Below are 19,324 nucleotides of genomic sequence, written 5' to 3' on the forward strand. Positions count from 1 at the left end.
ATTTGAAGCATCTCACATGAAAAGTGACCATGCTCTTGGCCCTGGCCTGGACCAGGCGAGTGTCAAATTGGTGGTTTTTTCTCAAAAAAAGCCCATATCTGTTTGTCCATTCGGACAGGGCAGAGCTGCGGACTCGTCCCCAGTTCTCTCCCTAAGGTGGTGTCAGTGTTTCACCTGAACCAGCTTATTGTGGTGCCTTGCATCTACTAGGGACTTGGAGGACTCCAAGTTGCTAGATGTTGTCAGGGCCCTGAAAATATGTTCCAGGACGGCTGGAGTCAGGAAAACTGACTTGCTGTTATCCTGTATGCACCCAACAAACTGGGTGCTCTTGCTTCTAAGCAGACTATTGCTAGTTGGATGTGTAATACAATTCAGCTTGCACATTCTGTGGCAGGCCTGCCACAGCCAAAATATGTAAATGCCCATTCCACAAGGAAGGTGGGCTCATCTTGGGCGGCTGCCCGAGGGGTCTCGGCTTTACAACTTTGCCGAGCAGCTACTTGGTCAGGGGCAAACACGTTTGCTAAATTCTACAAATTTGATACCCTGGCTAAGGAGGACCTGGAGTTCTCTCATTCGGTGCTGCAGAGTCATCCGCACTCTCCCGCCCGTTTGGGAGCTTTGGTATAATCCCCATGGTCCTTTCAGGAACCCCAGCATCCACTAGGACGATAGAGAAAATAAGAATTTACTTACCGATAATTCTATTTCTCGGAGTCCGTAGTGGATGCTGGGCGCCCATCCCAAGTGCGGATTATCTGCAATACTTGTACATAGTTACAAAAATCGGGTTATTATTGTTGTGAGCCATCTTTTCAGAGGCTCCGCTGTTATCATACTGTTAACTGGGTTTAGATCACAAGTTGTACGGTGTGATTGGTGTGGCTGGTATGAGTCTTACCCGGGATTCAAAATTCCTCCCTTATTGTGTACGCTCGTCCGGGCACAGTACCTAACTGGCTTGGAGGAGGGTCATAGGGGGAGGAGCCAGTGCACACCACCTGATCGGAAAGCTTTACTTTTGTGCCCTGTCTCCTGCGGAGCCGCTATCCTCCATGGTCCTTTCAGGAACCCCAGCATCCACTACGGACTCCGAGAAATAGAATTATCGGTAAGTAAATTCTTATTATAACTATGAATTTGTTGTATTTTCTTCTCCATTTCCTTTCAATCTTTACTACTCTATTTTTCTCCACCGTTTTCTTTAATCTTTCCTTTATTTAACTATTCTTTACTTTAACATGCCATGGCCCAGTCGTGCTGCGGGTCCCCCTATCCGTTTTATTGAAAGTGGTGGAAGGGGTACCGCTGAGTCTGTGTCAAGATGGGGACAGGACATTACAGCACAGGGAAGATGGCGGGTTGTAGAAAATGTGGGTGGTAATACTGCCACCTGGGATCGAGCTCGACCTCCTAAAAGAGCTGTGGCGGGCGGAGCTGCGTCACGCAGAGGCCGAGTGACCAGCTCATCTGTGTCACGCGCTGGTGGCGTACTTAGTGGTGTGAGTGCCATTGCTTTGGAAGGGCAAACCGAAGGTACAATGTCTCGGAGCATGAGTGCCCTGGTGGAATCACAGAGTAGGGTGATGCAGAGAGTGATAACATCAAGAGGGGTTACCGCAGGATTGCATGTTCCAGAGGTGTGCCACGGTCGTTCCGTGGGCCCGCGGGAGACCGTGGCTTGCAGAGGCGTTCGTTACAGAACAGGGCTTTCCAGAGGTGAGTAATCTGGAAGGGGCACAAGTAAACAATTGGTGGTGTAAGGCTTGGGAGCACCCAATAGAGGCAGTAACAGGGAGAGGATCAGTTTAAGGGGAGCCTATGGAATCACAGAGGGAGTTGGTCAGCGCGTGGGTACTAGGCCTGGCAAATGCTGGCGTGCAGCAGAGAATTGAGCCTGTTAACTTGAGTATGGGGGCAGTAGTGTGGCATCTAAAGTAACTCAAAGCAGGCGCACGGTTCCTAGGCGGTCATACGCAGTGCGTTTAGGGCGCAAAGGTGCTGGCTGGAATTCATCTGAGGTGGCGTCTATATGCACTTCAGTATTATCAGCACTGGTCCCTGTTCTTACTTTGGGTCATGCTGAGGGGAGAGTTTTGAGGGGGCAGAAGCCCTCCATGATTAATAAGTGAACCAGCGACCGCGGATTCACGCGCTAGGGCACACTGGGAAAGTGGGGGTAATGAGATATTTGCTGAGCGTCTAGTAGATGTCTCCCCTTGCATTTCTCCTGCAGAATCTTTGATTGTCCTTGAACTACAGGAGGATTCAGGGGAGTCAGTTGCTGTGGTTGAATCCGCTCTGGACGATGGCGGTCGATTTTATGTTGAGTCTGATTTTGACCTTGAAGCGTGTCAGGAGGGTGCGGTAGCCAGCTCGTGCAATAAGTCAGTGGTTAAGGAGAAAACATGCAAGCAAAAAACTGCAGATAAGTGAAAGCATAGGCGCAGGTTCAGGAGGGAGAGTGGTTTATCCACATCTTTCTCTGAGTCCTCAGATGCAGAGGATAGTAATTGCAGTGGTTGCAAGAGAAAACACAAAAGAAAGCGCAATCACAGCAGTTCTAGTATGTCCTCAGAGGAGGGTCCTGAGGATTCTCTGCAATGTGCTAATACGGCTGTTTTAAGAGGAATACGGGTCAGAATTAGGGATCATATACGAGAGGGCTGATCAGAGGCGTAACTAGGGCAGGGCGAGTGGGGCACGTGCCCTGGGTGCCTTGGCAGGCCCAGCAGAGGGGGGCGCCGCCGGCGGCCAGGGCATCATGCCCCACTCGCCCCCGTCATGCTGCAATGTGAGGGGAGGAGAGCGCAGTGTCTCTCCTGCCCCTCAATGTCCTCACTACCGCTGCCGCGCAGCGCTGCATGTGTCCGGTCTCCGGTGGCGTTAGCCAATCAGAGCTTGCGGACCAGCTCCTGATTGGCTGCCGGTCCGCGAGCTTTGATTGGCTAACGAACCGGCACCACATAGCTGCCGCCGGAGACCTGGAGCATTGAGGGGCAGGAGAGGCGCTGCGCTCTCCTCCCCTCACATAGCAGAGGGAAGAAAACGGTGAGTGACGGGGGGGTCCTTATATCTGGCACTGTGGGGCATGTATCTGGCACTGTGGGGCATGTATCTGGCACTGTGGGGCATGTACCTGGCACTGTGGGGCATGTAACTGGCACTGTGGGGCAATGTAACTGGCACTGTGGGGCATGTATCTGGCACTGTGGGGCATTGTATCTGGCACTGTGGGGCAGTGGCGTCACAAGCCGGGTGCGGGGGGTGCGGCCCGCACCTGGGTGTGACGCCTACTAAGGGGTGACACCACACTGTGGGCTCCTCCGCTGTGACAGGAGCCGAGCGCTGCAGTGTAAAAGTCTGCTACAGCACCCGGCCCCTGTCATAGAAGAGGAGCCGACAGTGCTGGTAGACTGTCTCCGGGGGCAGCTCAGTACAGCCCAACATCTCCAGAGATGTTGGGCACGCCCCCGGAGTGATGCCCCAGAGAGGCCACGCCCCTTTGTTGTCGGCCACACCCCTTTTTGCCGCGAGCGCGTACCGGGTGTCACCACACCCGGTGACGCCACTGCTGTGGGGCATGTATCTGGAACTGTGGGGCATTGTAACTGGCACTGTGGGGCATGTAACTGGCCCTGTGGGGCATGTATCTGGCACTGTGGGGCATTGTAACTGGCACTGTGGGGCAATGTAACTGGCCCTGTGGGGCATGTAACTGGCACTGTAGGGCATGTATCTGGAACTGTGGGGCATTGTATCTGGCACTGTGGGGCATGTAACTGGCACTGTGGGGCATGTATCTGGCACTGTGGGGCAATGTAACTGGCACTGTGGGGCATGTAACTGGCACTGTGGGGCATTGTATCTGGCACTGTGGGGCATGTAACTGGTACTGTGGGGCATGTATCTGGCACTGTGGGGCATTGTAACTGGCACTGTGGGGCATGTAACTGGCACTGTGGGGCATTCTATCTGGCACTGTGGGGCATGTATCTGGAACTGTGGGGCATTGTAACTGGCCCTGTGGGGCATGTATCTGGCACTGTGGGGTATTGTAACTGGCACTGTGGGGCAATGTAACTGGCCCTGTGGGGCATGTAACTGGCACTGTGGGGCATTGTATTTGGCACTGTGGGGCATGTAACTGGCACTGTGGGGCATGTATCTGGCACTGTGGGGCATTGTAACTGGCACTGTGGGGCATGTATCTGGCACTGTGGGGCATGTAACTGGCACTATGGGGCATGTATCTGGCACTGTGGGGCATTGTAACTGGCACTGTGGGGCATGTAACTGGCACTGTGGGCCATTGTATCTGTGGGCCATTGTATCTGGCACTGTGGGGTATGTAACTGGCACTGTGGGGCATGTATCTGGCACTGTGGGGCATTGTATCTGGCACTGTGGGGCACTGTATCTGTCACTGTGGATCTGACACTGTGGGGCACTGTGTATCTGGCACTGTGGGGCATTGTGTATCTGGCACTGTGGGGCAATTGTGGGGTAGGTGATAGGGTGCTGAGAGGCGACACGGAGGGTAGGTGATAGCCATGTTGGCACGCCCCATTTTCAGTGGCCACACCCCTTCTGGTGTGTGGCCACGCCCATTTTCCATACTTCTTTTGGTGTGTGTTTTTTTTTTTTTTTTTGGGGGGGGGGAGGGCCACTCTTCATCTTGCCCTGGGCTCCAAAAACCCTAGTTACGCCTCTGGGGAAGCTTTGAGGAAGCACCTGTGTGCGAAACGCGTTAGGGAATTGCCTTTCACCCTGCCAAGTGATCAGCGATATTGTTTGGGATCAACCCTGCCGGATTGGGAGCTAAGGACAACCAACGAGACCTCCTACACACCTGCCGCTCCAGCTGAACTGCAATCAAAGGAGACGCGGCTAGCAAGGTGGAGAGTCTATTCTGAAAATTGTCCACATACAAGCGGCCCCACTCACGTTGAGGGTTAGAAACCATCCAGCACCGCTACCACCACGGAGGACGGACGGGGAGAAGGAAAGCAAACCAGCATCGCTGTGCACGGCGAGGATCTCCCCATCACGTCTGCATCCACGGACACGGTGGTAAGCGGCTCAATTTAGAAACTGTCAGTCCATGGACTTTGCAATTATATGAATGAGAACTGTGGTCCTATGCTAAAGACTGAGTTCTAATACAACGAAGATAAGCAATATTCAATGTTGTGGAAACTGTGTCTTTAAACAGAGAACTGAGTTTTCACCTTGGAAAATCACCGTTTAAACGTTGTGGACACATAAATTATGTTGCATTTTAATCCAGGAGTGTAACTATTAATTGTCTCTGATAGATTTGAGCACTGGATGTCTAAAACAGAGAAATATCATTATTTTTATTATTATAAAATAATTTTTTAGAATGTGCCCCTAATGAGTATGCAATACTTAATTTTTTATTATATTGTTGTATGAGATATAACGTTTGTACTAAAATAAACACCAGAGAAGTGAAAAACACGTGTTTTTAATCATATACGCACCTGGAGAAATAGCGCAATCAGTCACTTTTCCACTTTTCCTCTTTTTTCATGTTAACATGTGTGCATTAACTAGCAAAGCAAAGAAGGCATTAGCTGCGGCCAGAAAGAAATCGGGTATAGGTGAAGAGGCATATAAATCATATTCTAATTGGCAAAAGGTATGCTGATCTTTGCAGCCTGTTATTTAGAAACGAGACCTCAAATTTGAACGTAATGAAATATATGTATTTGTTACATGAATTAGCGAGATTAGGGCGCGGGACAGCTTAGAGGATTTATGATGAGGATTTTCATAGGAAACAGCATGGCAAAGCTGTCATAGATTTTGGTAAAAAAGATGTTGACATGTTTGTAGACGTTACACAACCACAGAAGAGTGGTTCTAAAACGATTAGTGTGAAACGTGGTAGTAACAGTAATAGATGGACGGCACGGAAGAACAGTCAAGGTAGGTGTTATGCTTTTAATAATGGCCAATGTACCCTAGGGTCTAGGTATCGTTTTCAGCATGTTTGTATTCGCTGTGGGGGGTCACATCCCATTAGAGACTGCTCACGGCCCTCAGGTGGTAGAGGAGATTTTAACAGACAGCAAAACCGCGCTCCCGCAGGTTGCTAATGCTAAGTAGGGCCCCTACTGTGAGATTGGATAAATTGTCTTATTGGTTAGAATATTACCCAAACAGGGAAGACGCTTAGTTGTTAAGGTTGGGTTTTTCCAGAGGTTTCACTTTGACTATTAAGTGCCAAGTTTGTTCTGGTGTGGTTCGTAATTTGTGCTCGGCTGAGCAGTTTTTGAAAATTTTTAAAGAAAAAGTTGATAAAGAGGTTGCTTTGGGAAGAATGGTAGGGCCTTTTAGTTCTCCGCCAGTTCCAGATTTCATTTTGTCCCCGGTGGGTGTTGTTCCTAAGAAGACCCCGGGAAAGTTTAAATTAATTCAGCATTTAATATGTCCAAAGGGGATTTCAGTTAATGATGCCATTCTGGAGTTCTTGACCATGGTAGTTTATCAATCCTTTGAAGATGCATTGGCAAAGGTTAGGTCATTTGTTAGGGGAGCGTTGATGAGTAAAATTGACATAAAGTCAGCTTTTCGTCTTTTGCCCATTGATCCGGAATTTTTACGCTATTTGGGTTTTTCACCTGGCAGATGGTTTCTATGTTGATAGATGTCTTCCTGTGGGTTGTTATCTTGTTCAGATTTTGAAAAGTTAAGTAGTTTCTTGCATTGGTGCATTTCAGAATATTCAAGTCAGTCTGGAATTGTTCATTATTTAGATGATTTCTCTGACGTCCTAAGTGGATGCTGGGACTCCGTAAGGACCATGGGGAATAGCGGCTCCGCAGGAGACTGGGCACAACTAAAAGAAAGCTTTTGGTCTAACTGGTGTGCACTGGCTCCTCCCTCTATGACCCTCCTCCAGACCTCAGTTAGAATCTTGTGCCCGACTGAGCTGGATGCACACTAGGGGCTCTCCTGAGCTCCTAGAAAAGAAAGTATATTTTAGGTTTTTTATTTTCAGTGAGATCTGCTGGCAACAGACTCACTGCTACGAGGGACTAAGGGGAGAAGAAGCGAACCTACCTGATTGGAGCTAGTTTGGGCTTCTTAGGCTACTGGACACCATTAGCTCCAGAGGGATCGAACACAGGACCCGACCTCGATCGTTCGGTCCCGGAGCCGCGCCGCCGTCCCCCTTACAGAGCCAGAAGCATGAAGATGGTCCTGAAAATCGGCGGCAGAAGACTTCGGTCTTCAACAAGGTAGCGCTCAGCACTGCAGCTGTGCGCCATTGCTCCTCATACTCCGGTCACTGATGGGTGCAGGGCGCTGGGGGGGGGGGGGGGGGGGGCGCCCTGAGCAGCAATATTCATACCTTGGCTGGCAAAAAAAATCACAATATATAGTCCCAGAGGCTATATATGTGATAAATACCCCTGCCAGAATCCATAAAAAAGCGGGAGAAAAGTCAGCCGAAAAAGGGGCGGGGCTATCTCCCTCAGCACACTGGCGCCATTTTCCCTCACAGCTCCGCTGGAAGGATCGCTCCCTGGCTCTCCCCTGCAGTTTCACAGCTTCAAAAGGGTAAAAAAGAGCGAGGGGGCATTAAATTTAGGTGCAGCAATATATATATATTATATATATAAGCAGCTATAAGGGAAAAACACTCAGTTATAGTGTTAATCCCCGTGTTATATAGCGCTCTGGTGTGTGCTGGCATACTCTCTCTCCTGTCTCCCCAAAGGGCTTTGTGGGGGTCCTGTCCTCTGTCAGAGCATTCCCTGTGTGTGTGCGGTGTGTCGGCACGGCTGTGTCGACATGTTTGATGAGGAGGCTTAAGTGGAGGCGGAGCAGATGCCGATAAATGTGATGTCACCCCCGACACCTGAGTGGATGGTTATGTGGAAGGAATTACGTGACAGTTTCGACTCCTTACATAAAAGGTTGACGACATACCAAATATGGGACAGCCAGCTTCTCAGCCTGTGCCTGCCCAGGCGTCTCAAAAGCCATCAGGGGCTCTAAAACGCCCGCTACCTCAGATGGCAGACACAGATGTCGACACGGATACTGACTCCAGTGTCGACGACGATGAGACTAATGTAACTTCCAATAGGGCCACACGTTACATGATTGAGGCAATGAAAAATGTGTTGCATATTTCTGATGTTACCCCAGGTACCACAAAAAAGGGTATTATGTTTGGAGAGAAAAAACTACCAGTAGTTTTTCCTCCATCTGAGGAATTAAATGAAGTGTGTGAAGAAGCGTGGGCTTCCCCCGATAAGAAACTGGTAATTTCTAAAAGGTTACTAATGACGTACCCTTTCCCGCCAGAGGATAGGTCATGTTGGGAAACATCCCCTAGGGTGGATAAAGCGCTCACACGCTTGTCAAAGAAGGTGGCACTACCGTCTCCGGATACGGCCGCCCTAAAGGAACCTGCTGATAGAAAGCAGGAGGCTATCCTGAAGTCTGTATATACACACACAGGTATTATACTGAGACCAGCTATTGCTTCAGCATGGATGTGCAGTGCTGCAACTGCGTGGTCAGATTCCCTGTCGGAAAATATTGATACCCTAGACAGGGACACTATATTGCTAACCGTAGAGCATATTAAAGACGCAGTCTTATACATGAGAGATGCACAGAGGGATATTTGCCGGCTGGCATCTAAAATAAGTGCAATGTCCATTTCTCCCAGGAGGGGTTTATGGACTCGGCAGTGGACAGGGGATGCAGATTCTAAAAGGCACATGGAAGTTTTGCCTTACAAGGGTGAGGAGTTGTTTGGGGATGGTCTCTCGGACCTCGTTTCCACAGCGACAGCTGGGAAGTCAGCATTTTTACCCCATGTTCCCTCACAGCCAAAGAAAGCACCGTATTATCAGGTACAGTCCTTTCGGCCCCAGAAAGGCAAGCGGGTTAAAGGCGCGTCCTTTCTGCCCAGAGGCAGAGGTAGAGGAAAAAAGCTGCAGCATACAGCCAGTTCCCAGGAGCAAAAGTCCTCCCCCGCTTCCTCCAAGTCCACCGCATGACGCTGGGGCTCCACAGGCGGAGCCAGGTTCGGTGTGGGCCCTTCTCAAAAACTTCAGCAATCAGTGGGCTCGCTCACGGGTAGATCCCTGGATCCTTCAAGTAGTATCTCAGGGGTACAAGCTGGAATTCGAGACGTCTCCCCCCCGCCGTTTCCTCAAATCTGCCTTGCCAACAACTCCCTCAGGCAGGGAGGCAGTGTTAGAGGCAATTCACAAGCTGTATTCCCAGCAGGTGATAGTCAAGGTGCCCCTACTTCAACAAGGACGGGGTTACTATTCCACAATGTTTGTGGTACCGAAACCGGACGGTTCGGTGAGACCCATTTTAAATTTGAAATCCTTGAACACATATATAAAAAAATTCAAGTTCAAGATGGAATCGCTCAGGGCGGTTATTGCAAGCCTGGACGAGGGGGATTACATGGTATCTCTGGACATCAAGGATGCTTACCTGCATGTCCCCATTTACCATCCTCACCAGGAGTACCTCAGATTTGTGGTACAGGATTGTCATTACCAATTCCAGACCGTTGCCGTTTTGGTCTATCCACGGCTCCGAGGGTATTTACCAAGGTAATGGCCAAAATGATGATACTCCTTCGAAAGAAGGGAGTTTTAATTATCCGTACTTGGACGATCTCCTGATAAAGGCGAGGTTCAGGGAGCAGTTGTTGGTCGGGGTAGCACTATCTCGGGAGGTGCTACAACAGCACGGCTGGATTCTAAATATTCCAAAGTCACAGCTGGTCCCTACGACACGTCTACTGTTCCTGGGGATGGTTCTGGACACAGAACAGAAAAAAAGTGTTTCTCCCGGAGGAGAAGGCCAAGGAGCTGTCATCTCTAGTCAGAGGCCTCCTAAAACCAAAACAGGTGTCGGTGCATCACTGCACGCGGATCCTGGGAAAGATGGTAGCTTCCTACGAAGCAATTCCATTCGGCAGGTTCCATGCAAGAACCTTACAGTGGGACCTGTTGGACAAGTGGTCCGGATCGCTTCTTCAGATGCATCGGCTGATAACCCTGTCTCCAAGGACCAGGGTGTCTCTGCTGTGGTGGCTGCAAAGTGCTCATCTTCGAGAGGGCCGCAGATTCGGCATACAGACTGGGTCCTGGTGACCACGGATGCCAGCCTTCGAGGCTGGGGGGGCAGTCACACAGGGAAGAAACTTCCAAGGACTATGGTCAAGTCAGGAGACTTCCCTACACATAAATATTCTGGAACTGAGGGGCCATTTTCAATGCCCTAAGTCAGGCAAAACCCCTGCTTCAAAACCAGCCGGTACTGATCCAGTCAGACAACATCACGGCAGTCGCCCATGTAAACCGACAGGGCGGCACAAGAAGCAGGACGGCGATGGCAGAAGCCACAAGGATTCTCCGATGGGCGGAAAATCACGTGTTAGCACTGTCAGCAGTGTTCATTCCGGGAGTGGACCACTGGGAAGCAGACTTCCTCAGCAGACACGACCTCCACCCGGGAGAGTGGGGACTTCATCCGGAAGTCTTCCAACTGATTGTAAACCATTGGGAAAAGCCACAGGTGGACATGATGGCGTCCCGCCTAAACAAAAAGCTAGAAAGATATTGCGCCAGGTCGAGAGACCCTCAGGCGATAGCTGTGACGCTCTAGTGACACCGTGGGTGTACCGGTCGGTTTATGTGTTCCCTCCTCTTCCTCTCATACCAAAGGTACTGAGGATAATAAGGAGAAGAGGAGTAAGAACTGTACTCATTGTTCCGGATTGGCCAAGAAGAGCTTGGTACCCGGAACTTCAAGAAATGATCTCAGAGGGACCCATGGCCTCTGCCGCTCAGACAGGACCTGCTGCAGCAGGGGGCCCTGTCTGTTCCAAGACTTACCGCGGCTGCGTTTGACGGCATGGCGGTTGAACACCGGATCCTGAAGGAAAAGGGCATTCCGGAGGAAGTCATTCCTACGCTGATTAAAGCTAGGAAAGAAGTGACCGCAAACCATTATCACCGCATTTGGAGAAAATATGTTGCGTGGTGTGAGGCCAGGAAGGCCCCAACGAAGGAATTTCAGCTGGGCCGTTTTCTGCACTTCCTACAGTCAGGGGTGACTATGGGCCTCAAATTGGGTTCCATTAAGGTCCAGATTTCGGCTCTATCGATTTTCTTCCAGAGGAGAACTGGCTTCACTACCTGAAGTTCAGACTTTTGTTAAGGGAGTGCTGCATATTCAGCCCCCTTTTTGTGCCTCCAGTGGCACCTTGGGATCTCAACGTGGTGTTGGATTTCCTAAAGTCACATTGGTTTGAGCCACTTAAAACCGTGGAATTGAAATATCTCACGTGGAAAGTGGTCATGTTGTTGGCCTTGGCTTCGGCCAGGCGTGTATCAGAATTGGCGGCTTTGTCATGTAAAAGCCCTTATCTGATTTTCCATATGGATAGGGCAGAATTGAGGGCTCGTCCCAGTTTCTCCCTAAGGTGGTATCAGCTTTTCATCTGAACCAACCTATCGTGGTGCCTGCGGCTACAAAAGACTTGGAGGCTTCCAAGTTGTTGGACGTAGTCAGGGCCCTGAAAATTTATGTTTCCAGGACAGCTGGAGTCAGAAAGACTGACTCGCTATTTATCCTGTATGCGCCCAACAAGTTGGGTGCACCTGCTTCAAAGCAGACTATTGCTCGCTGGATCTGTAGTACGATTCAGCTTGCACATTCTGCGGCTGGACTGCCGCATCCTAAATCAGTGAAAGCCCATTCCACGAGGAAGGTGGGCTCTTCTTGGGCGGCTGCCCGAGGGGTGTCGGCTCTACAACTTTGCCGAGCGGCTACTTGGTCGGGATCAAACACATTTGCTAAATTCTACAAGTTTGACACCCTGGCTGAGGAGGACCTAGAGTTTGCCCATTCGGTGCTGCAGAGTCATCCGCACTCTCCCGCCCGTTTGGGAGCTTTGGTATAATCCCCATGGTCCTTACGGAGTCCCAGCATCCACTTAGGACGTCAGAGAAAATAAGAATTTACTCACCGGTAATTCTATTTCTCGTAGTCCGTAGTGGATGCTGGGCGCCCATCCCAAGTGCGGATTGTCTGCAATACTTGTATATAGTTATTGTTTAACTAAAGGGTTATTGTTGAGCCATCTGTTGAGAGGCTCAGTTGTTGTCATACTGTTAACTGGGTATTGTATCACGAGTTATACGGTGTGATTGGTGTGGCTGGTATGAGTCTTACCCGGGATTCAAAATCCTTCCTTATTGTGTCAGCTCTTCCGGGCACAGTATCCTAACTGAGGTCTGGAGGAGGGTCATAGAGGGAGGAGCCAGTGCACACCAGTTAGACCAAAAGCTTTCTTTTAGTTGTGCCCAGTCTCCTGCGGAGCCGCTATTCCCCATGGTCCTTACGGAGTCCCAGCATCCACTACGGACTACGAGAAATAGAATTACAGGTGAGTAAATTCTTATTTTTTTGTTCATGGGCCCCACTGAGTCCGATATTTGTGGTAATATTTTATCGAATGAATTGTCATTGTTTACTGATTTTGGGGTTACAGTAGCTGATGAAAAGACCTATATCAGTGTTGACCTTCTTGGGTATTGAAATTTAGACGATTGAGGGTTGCTGTCGTTTTCCCAGGGAAAAAGTAGTAAAGTTGAGGGAGGATATAATGGTGGCATTGGCTAATGGCAAGGGGACGTTGAAACAGGCTCAATCATTGTTGGGGTCACTTAATTTTGCTTGCAGGGTTATCCCAATGGGTAAGGTCTTTAGCAGGAAGTTGGAAATAGCGACAGCTGGTGTAAAGAGGCCAGGTCCTTTTATACGCTTACCTAAAGAAATTCATAGGGATTTGCATATTTGGGAAGAATTTTTGTCGAATTTTAATGGTGTTCGCATTTGGCAGTCTGCACCCAGATCCAATGTTGAGTTGCAGTTATTCACTGATGCGTCTGGTTCTTTGGTTTTGGAGCGTAACTGGAGGGCACGTGGTGTGCGTCCCCCTGGCCCAAAGCATGGTTTAGTGAAGGCCTAACAGGGAATCTGTTGTTATTAGAGTTATTCCCAATCATGGTTGCGTTAGAGTTATGGCACGAGGTATTGGCCAATGTTTCAGTAGTTTTTTGGTGCGATAATTTGGGGGTAGTTCAGGCGATTAACAGTTAAAAAAGCTGCTGGCCTACCTGTTTTGCATTTGTTGGGTCAGATTGTCCTGCGTTGCCTACAATGGAATATTAATTTTTGCACCAGGCATGTTCCTGGCATTGAAAATGGCGTGGCAAATGCTCTATCACGTTTTGAATGGCACAGGTTCATGGTGCTAGCGCCGAATGCGAAGATATCTGGTGACCCTTGCCCATCTTATGTCTGGCAGGTGATACACCCGGATTGGAGGACCTAGCGCTAAGGTCTTTGGCACCTTCCACTCTTTGGGGGTACAGAACAGCAATAAGAGAGTGGGACAGATATGTCCACATGCGTCAAGTCCAAGGTAAGAGCGATTATACCATGTTGTTGGATCATGTTGGAGAATGTTTTAGCGAAGGCAAGTCAAGAGAGTTTGTAGCACGCTTACTGTCTGCTCTATCTTATTTCTTAAGACTTGAAGTCCGGCATGATTTCACTAAATCTTTCTCTTTAGCGAGAGTACTGAAAGGGTTGGCGTGAGCGTGAGTGATGCACCCTGTACAGGACACACGAAGACCAATAACCATTTCAATGTTGCGGCACGTGGTGGTCGTTTTGCAAGAGGTCTGTGCGTCTGATTACGAAGCACTTTTATTTAGATTGTGTTTCGTGATGGCCTTCTTCTGGGTTTTTAGAGTCGGTAAATTGGTGGCAGCATCAAAAACAGCGATGTCATCTATGCTTCGTGAGCATGTGTCACTGGACAGAGGATGCTTATAATGCAAAGTGCAGTGTTCCAAAACTGATCAATTAGGCAAAGGGTGTTGGGTGGCCTTGAGGTGTGTTGAGGATATTGAGGTTTGCCCAGTGTCACTGGCAAAGGAATATTTGAGAGCAAGGACTGATATTCCAGGTCCATGGTTGCAGCATATGGAAAGTATGCCAGTTACTCAATTCCAATTTAGATGGGTGATGGAACGTTGTATTTCCACGATTGGTTTGCCAGTATCGAAACACGGTACCCATTCATTCCGTATAGGTGCGGCGACAAAAGCGGCTGCTGAATGCCGTTCGAGCTGGCAAATTAGAGCTCTTAGTAGGTAGGGGTCTTGAGGAATTTTTTATCCTGTCATGTGCCTTAAGCCATGGGGTTCACACCCGCTTAACAGGTGTGTTTTCCGCCTCTCGTCAAGTCTGATTCTTCATATTCTCCCTCCCCCCCCCCCACCCTACCTTTCAAATATGTCATCTTAGAGTCCAAATTAAAAATATCTTAATGATTAAAAATACCATTTTAGAAAGGTCATAATCGGAATAGTTGGTTTTTTTTTGTCTTGGAAGTAAGGTTGCTTTTAGGTTATTTCTTTGAATTCTTGTAGTATGCAGGTTGTCTGAATATTGTTTTTATATTTTCAGATTGGCGTTTGGATGAGTGTCCGATATGAATTGTGGGGCACTCGTATGTCTTTCACGGTGAAAGGTCTGGGTTGGAGTGTCTACAGGCCCCTGAAGCGGAGCTGATCTAGTGGATCAGTGTGAGGGGCCTACGTTGGGAGCAAGTCATGCCCCTATTTTGGCAGCAGATGAAGAGCTCAGGATGCCTGTTGAGAGTGGTGTTCCATGCCCGGGGAAATAACTTGACCAGAAGGTTGGGTTGGGTCTTGACCTCCGGAAAACCATGGTTAGGGACCTAGTTAGCCTACAAAACAGGTTACCCTTCCTAAGCGTGTGATGTCTGACATCATTCTACGGTTAGTGTGGAGAGGTGCGGAGAGACTGGCTGCCATAGAGTTGGTCCGGTGCCGGGTCAATTCTGTGGTGGGACGGGCTATGAGTGAGAACTGGGGGGTTTGTGGTCCCACATCCCTCCATTTCAGTTTCTACCCCTCAGGTCTACATGGCCGATGGTGTCCATTTGAATTTGAGGGGTATGGAAATTTTTCAGGAGTACCTGTTGTCAGTCTATAGATTATCTCCGCCCCGCCTCTCCCTGATGTAGTAAACAGGTCCCGGGACGCATCGACCTGGGAGCCCGGTTACGCAGCCACTGACCCGGTATTCAACCCGGGTATAACACTGCTTTATTTCCGGGTTGAATTGCTGGGTCAGGCGACCCACGATTTTGACTATGCCCCTTTCACACCGTATGCCGGGTCGATACCGGGTTATTTGTGCGGTGTGAAAGAGGTATTACATAATTATAGTGTCACACAGCTACATACAGTAGTTACAGGTACACAGATAGTTATATACTGTAGTTACACAGTTATATAATTATACTGTCACATAGCTACATAGTTACAGCTACACAGATAGTTACATACTGTAGTTACACAGCGGCAGATGTATTAGGCAACGCACCAGCCAATCAGCTCCAATATGTAAATTAACAGTTAGGAGCTGATTGGCTGGGCAATTATCACCTTCCACTTATCACTGCTTTATCACTTCTCCGGGCTTAATACATCTGCCCCACAGTTACATAATTACACTGCACACAGCTATATAGTTACAGGTACATAGATAGTTATAGAGTTACACAGTTACATAATTATACTGTCACACAGCTACAAAGTTACAGGTACACAGATAGTTATAGAGTTACATAGTTACATAATTATACTGCCACACAGCTACATAGTCACAGATACACAGATAGTTATATAGGTACACACATAATTATACTGTCACACAGCTACATAGTTACATGTACACAGATAGTTATATAGGTACACACTTACATAATTATACTGTCACACAGCTACATAGTTACAGGTACATAGATAGTTATAGAGTTACACAGTTATATAATTATACTGTCACACAGCTACATAGTTACAGATACACAGATAGTTATATAGGTACACACTTACATAATTATACTGTCACACAGCTACATCCTGGGATCCCGGCGCTCAGCATACCGACACCGGGATCCCGGCCGCAGAATGCCAATGGGGGGGTCAAGCGCAACAAAGCCCCTTGCAGGTTTGGTGGCTCGCAGCTCCTATTCCCACTCTATGGGTGTTGTGGGAATAAGCCTTGTGGGTCGGCATCGCGCCTAACGGCATTCAGAGGGTGGAATTCAAATTTTTGAAAAGTCGGTTGGGTGTCGTTTTTTCCTGTCTATTAGATAGGAAAAAACAGACTCCCAACTGACTTTTCAAACATTTGAATCTCCCCCAGAGTGTTTGGGATTCCGGCGTCGGCATGCTGACGGTAACATAACCGCATCCCCTTTGCACAGTGCTTATCTTTGTCATGGGTTAAATTACCAGCAAACCAATAAAGTACAATGAGAATAAGGATAAAATTCAAGACACAGATATTATAAAAATCCTGCACAGTAAGTCTATTACCTCATTATTAAAAGCCACCTTACAGTGAGAGAACACGAAATGAAATTACCTTCGCGCGTTCCTCACAATCCTGCACTGTCTAACTCTTCCCAGCACTTTGCATTGGGAACGTCACCCACCTGTTTAAATAAAGCCTTGGGCATCTGTTAGGAGTGACATTTATATCATGTTATAACAACAGAGCAATGTGCAGGGTTTTAATATATTTGGTCCTAGGGAAATCATTTATTGCTTTGAAACTGGTTGTCTGTCAAAACTGCTTAAAGTAAGTGGAATGATCTGTAATTCGATGGCAGGCTTCCTCTAATGGCTGCGCTACGTTATACAGCGAGCAGTAGAAACGCAGCATGTACTGGAATACACTCACACTACCAGACACGTATGGAGGTGAGCATGTAGCGGAACCGTCATAGACACATAAATAAACCAGTGTTCCAAGGTCCTAGCGGAACTCCTGTACACTAAATAATAATAATAACAACAAATAATACAATAGCAATGGGAAAATGAACACTGCAGCTCTGACGCGGGATTCTGGAGCGCTAAGTACAATATACAGGTACAGGGGGTGCGTTGGGCTTGCACTCGTTATACTGTAGATACGCCAGTGGCGTCACAAGGCGGGTACAGGGGGTGTGTCGCCTGGAAGAGGTGACACCAATCTGTGGGCTCCTCCTCCGCAGTGACAGGAGCCAGGTGCTGCAGTGTGAATGTCTGCTACAGCGCCCGAATCCTGTCATAGCAGAGGAGCCGACAGCGCTGCAGACAGTCTCCGGGGGCAGCCCAGTACAGCACGGCATTTCCGGAGATGCTGGGCACGACCCCAGAGTAATGACCCTGCGAGGCCACACCCCTTTATATGCGGCCACGCCCCCTTTTGCCGTGAGTGCGCCTCCGGCGTGCTGGCATATCAAGGGTGCGCACCGAGTGACACCACATCCAGTGACGCCTCTCAGATACGCCACTGATACAAGGAAAACATTTAACGGAGCAGTACATTTTATATTGTGTTTTTATTGTTATCGGTATTCAGGGCCGGCAACAGAAATCTCGGGGCCCCGTACAGTGATATCTCTGGGGCACCTATATACACTGTATATATATATATATATATATATATAAGCACAGTATTCGGGCAGCACACCTTTCAGATAATAATGATGCCGGTGCCAGCTTCAGATCCTCCCCGGCAAGGAGTTCAATACAACAGCAAATCACAAGCGGCACACGGACAAATAAACTCACGACGGTGCAGGCATATGTAGCAGCAACGTTTCGATGTATTTTATTTTCACATCGTCATCAGGCATATAACAACCATGAAACCGAGCTCACCTTATATCCCCACCGAGTGACACGTGCCGCCAGCAGCGTCCGGAACCAGGAAGTATGGCGCCCACCAATGACGTCATCACGCCCAGTCCGTAGCCCTGGTAACCGGTGCTATTAAAAACAAAGTGAAAAATGGCAAAGGGTAAACTGAAAAGCATACAGGATAACAATCTAAGTTTAGCACAGATAATACAAAAGCAGCAGAAATGCAGCATAAAGAAAATACTGTCAACATTAAGTATTATATGAATATAATAATATTTAAATAAATGCATGAAGACCCAAAGTATCGTTTAAACCACGAGGTACAAGAGTACCTAATCTATGAATCCAGCCCGACTCGCACTTGAGTAATCTAAGTGAGCGATTACCGCCCCTCAAAGATGCTGGCACATGATCAATAATCATGTATTGTAAGTTAGCCATACTATGTCCTGCTTCTACAAAGTGCCGTGCAACTGGATGATTACTACTACCAGCTTCCAACGCAGCCCGAACAGTGGAACGATGCCCAGCCATTCGCTCACGTAGGGTATTATCGGTCTTGCCGACATAATAAAGTCCGCAAGGACATCTAATAAAATAAATAATAAACTTAGTAGTACATGTAACTTTGTGTCTAATGTAGAACCTTTTGCCACTGTATGGATGACAGAAACTGTCACCAGCAACAAGGTATCTGCATGTAACGCAACTGATACATTTGTAGCATCCATTGCGTCGACTGAGAAAATGTTGAGTAGAAGGAACACTTGACATATTAGTGATATCAGTTTTAAATACCCAATCACGGATGTTCCGCCCTCTAGTGTAACAAGGCATAAGTGTCTTATCTTCCAAATTTAGATCTCCATCAGTGCTTACAATCGGCCAAAGATGTCTAGAAACAGATTTAATAGCACCTCTGGACGTATTAAAATGTTTCACCCAGGGCATACGATTTTCTTGACTATTTTTCTTGGCAGATTGCAGCAAGGTGTTCCTAGACTTAGATAATGCTTTTTCTTTAGCTAACAATAGGGTGGACAAAGAATATCCCCTAGCTAAAAACTTATCAATCATCTTGTTGATTTGACATACAGCATCCTCCCTATTGCTACAAATTCTACATGCCCTTAAAAACTGAGAATATGGAAGTCCATATTTCAGTGGTTTAGGGTGAAAACTGCTCGAATGTAATAGCGTGTTTCTGTCGGTTACTTTAGTATACAGATCGGTCGTGATCTCCTGGTTATTCAACTTGATCATCACATCAAGAAAATTCATAGAGCAACTGCTGATATCATATGTGAATTTGATAGGGCAATTGGATTGGTTGTGATCACTGATGAAAGATACCAATTGTTCCTCTGAGCCAGACCATATCATGAATAAATCGTCAATATATCTGACGTAAAAAAATATATTCTCTGAGATGGTCATATCAGAAAAAAAGATGTCACGCTCAGCTTGGAACATGTATGAGTTGGCGTACGATGGGGCCA

The sequence above is a fragment of the Pseudophryne corroboree genome, chromosome 4 (assembly GCF_028390025.1).
Source record: "Pseudophryne corroboree isolate aPseCor3 chromosome 4, aPseCor3.hap2, whole genome shotgun sequence".
Lineage (NCBI taxonomy): Eukaryota > Metazoa > Chordata > Amphibia > Anura > Myobatrachidae > Pseudophryne > Pseudophryne corroboree.